Source organism: Sinocyclocheilus anshuiensis, unplaced genomic scaffold, assembly GCF_001515605.1.
Source record: "Sinocyclocheilus anshuiensis isolate Anshui unplaced genomic scaffold, SAMN03320099.WGS_v1.1 scaffold848, whole genome shotgun sequence".
Lineage (NCBI taxonomy): Eukaryota > Metazoa > Chordata > Actinopteri > Cypriniformes > Cyprinidae > Sinocyclocheilus > Sinocyclocheilus anshuiensis.
This window is the reverse complement of record NW_015549628.1, coordinates 867,709-871,106: the sequence shown is the minus strand read 5'-3', so window position 1 is coordinate 871,106 and position 3,398 is coordinate 867,709. Positions and strand designations below refer to the sequence as shown.

Sequence of the window (3,398 nt, the reverse complement as noted above, 5' to 3'; positions counted from 1 at the left end):
AGAGAGAGAGAGAGAGACTTTGTCTTGTCTTTGTATATGTTTCTTTTTTTGTCTGTGTTTTCCTGTATATCTTTATTTTCCGCTGTCTTTGTGCTTTTCAGTGGTGATAAAATCATCAAGAGGTTTCACAAGGTCTTCTGTCAGGTTTATTAAACTAGATTCTTGCCATCAGCTAGCTGTTTCAGAAGAATTTTAAAGGGATAGTCACCCAAAAATGAAAATTGTCATGATTTACTCATCTTCATGTTGTTCTAAACCTTTTTTCTTCTGAAATTTTGAATAATGTATTGGTCCCTATTTTTCCATACAATTACAATGGACAGAAAATGAATGGAAAAGCTCCATAAAATTATCATAAAAGTGGTCTGTATGATTGTTATTTTTTTATAGTTTTCTGGACATATTATAATAGCTTTGAGTGAGAAACTTATTTAAATGTAGGTAATTATTCCTTAAACATTGCAACTAGATCTTCTAATCATTGAGTGGAGAACTGGATCATTCTGATTTGTGAATGAATCATTCAGACTGGTTTTGTGAACTAGATTCATTAAAAAGATTAAATTCACATGAGTCCAAGAATTCATGTTTTTCAGTGAATAACACAGCTTAAAATTCACTGTTCATTATACAAAGTTAATATATGGTTAAGAAGGGCTGTGGACCGCTTTTAGGACACATTTATGGTGCTTATTTAGTCATTTTGGAGTTTCACAGTCCTAGTTGTCATTCAGTTTCATGATTTTGCGAAGGGTGGACAGGAAATTATCCAAAACATGAAGGTGATCAAATAATGACAGAATTTTAATTCTTTGGTGAATTATCCCTTAAAATGTTACTTTATTTGTCAAATAATCATTCCATCATTTTTAAAAGCCTTGTGAAACTCATTTTATCACATTGTTTTTAGTGGCTTTCAGGCTTGTTAAATTCTGCAGTTATAGATATAAAGCATTAGATCAAAGACAGCAGATGCAAATCCTTTGTTTCCACACATATGTCTTGCTGTCGGATCTATCATGCTCATATCTATACTCATCACTCCCCACTCAGGGGTATGTGTGACTTTCACCCAATCTTGCAGTGGTTGGAGTGACTGGTTTGCCCATCCCCTGTTGCATGCTGGGATATGTAGCTGCTAACATTAGCTTCATTTTCTGCAGATGGCGCTCGGCCACCCGCTCCATTCTCCGGTCAGTGCCCAAGCGGTGTAGTCCGTTTGAAGTTTAAACTTCCTCTCTTTCAGTTCCTCCTGTTCCCCTCCAGACAGAATGGCCCTGGAGCTCAGAGCTGATTTAAATAACGAGAAATCAAGATATCAAAGCTGAGCGTCCAATCACTAGCAAATGAAGCACTATCATTCTAGTATACAGAGATGTTCACAGAGAAAGAAACAACACGTGTAGAATCACAGAGCTCAACAGTGACCACCCACATTGTCAGTAGTCTGGGTTCTGGGAGTATATTTCTAATATACATTATTATATTATTATTATTATTATTATTAAAACAGTTTAACAAAGGAAGAATCTAGATCTAGATAGATAGATGTGAAGGCAGCACAGGCTCATTAGGCCATCAGATTAAGAATGGCTGTTCAGTGTTCTCTCTGTAGTTTGTGTGTCTGCTGAGTGACTGTGTCTCTCTGTTCTGTCTTCCTCAGAGGAGAGAGCTTGAGTATAGCAGGTGTGTAGACGTCAGACAGGCTGCATGACCTCCATTACTGCTTATTGCTCACTTCCTTCCTTCCTTCCTTCCTTCCTTTTTTACTTCTTTACTTTTTTTTTATTTCTGCCTTTATTATTTCCTTCTTGTTTTCCTTTTCTCACATACCTTCCTTTCTTCCTTGTTTTTCCTTTATTATTTCCTTTTTTCTCCTTCCCTCCCTCCCTCCCTCCTTCCTTCCTTCTTTATTTTTTCTTTTATTTTTCCTTATTTAATTTCTGCTTTCTTTCTCTCCTTCCTTCCTTTCTTTTCTCCATTCCTTCCTTCCTTCCTTCTTTTTTTTTTTTTTTTTTTTTTAGAAACTTCAGAATTTTCATTTCTGCCTTCATTCTTTTTCTTGCTTTCTTTTTCTTACCTTCATTCCTTCCTTCTTTGTTTTCCCTTTTTATTTCTTTCCTCCCTCCCTCCCTCCTTCCATCCTTCCTTCCTTCCTTCTTTATTTTTCTTAGATTTTTCCTTATTTAATTTCTGCTTTCTTTCTCTCCTTCCCTTCTCTCCTTCCTTCCTTACTTTCTTCCTTCTTTTTTACTTTATTTCATTTCTGCCTTCATTCTGTCTTTCCGGCTTTTTTTTCATACCTTCCTTCCTTCTTTATTTTTTAATTTTCCTTATTTAATTTCTGCTTTCTTTCTCTACTTCCTCCCTTCCTTCTTTCTTTTTTTCCCTTCCTTATTTCCTTCCTTCCTTTTATTTTACTTTTTTAATTTCTGCCTTCATTCTTTCCTTCTTCCTTTCTTTCTCACTTTCCTTTCACCCTTCATCCTTTTCTGAATTCTTTCCTTCCTTTTACTTTTCTTCATTTCTCCATCTCTCCTTCCTTCCTTTATTAATTTTTCCTTCCTTTCTGCCTTTCTTATTTCCTTCCATCATTCCTTCATTTATTTTTTCTCATTTTGCCATTTCATTGTTTCCTACCGTTTTACCTTTCTTTCTTTCTTTCTGTCTGTCCTCTCTTGCATTGGGCAGTTAGAGCGCCCTCGGTTGGTGTCTCTTTTGCAGGGCACATGCATGGAGATGCTGCGGTGCTACTGGAACACTGAGCACCTTCAAGTCTTGTGTTGCTGTTATGGCGAGAGTGCGTTCGAGAAAAACATTGTATGTTTGTAAGCGTGTGCACATATGTCTGAATGCTTAATGCATGCACCATAAATGCCACAGCCAGAAACTGCATCTTATAATTTCTGCTTCTCATGCAAATGTAAATAGCTATTGACGAGGGATGTCAGGCTGTGTGACTGAAGCCATATCTGTCTGGAGTCTTTCTGCACAGATGAAGGATTCATCTTTTTTTCTGATTACATGCTGAATTTTCTTCCCACTGTGTGAGTGCTTTAATGTTGATGAATGTGGTTTTTGTTTTTTGTTTTTTGTTCTTTCAGAGTCAAGAACTGATCTGTTCTCCAAACCAAATGTGTGGACGGGGTTTATTTTGTGTGCATGTGAAAACATAATAATGCTAAATTTGAAGCTGTTTGACTTAGCAAGCAATAAATTACATCAGTAGTGGACATTGGTGGACACAATTATCTAGTGAAATGATTATGACAGGACATTTCATATGCATGTTCTGTGCATAAATTGTTAATTATTATAAAACCAGTCATGTTTTCAATGTCTAGTATTGGTTGCTAGTTAACTGTTAGTGTCACACTATACGATTAATTCACTAAATC

The 3,398-nt window shown here is 36.1% G+C and overlaps 1 protein-coding gene across 2 annotated transcripts in view; it reads left to right on the top strand.

Moving 5' to 3' along the window:
* The window catches only part of LOC107659558 (voltage-dependent L-type calcium channel subunit alpha-1D-like), an 83,989-nt gene that overhangs the window by 54,199 nt on the left and 26,392 nt on the right, over window positions 1-3,398 (top strand). The window lies entirely within an intron of this gene.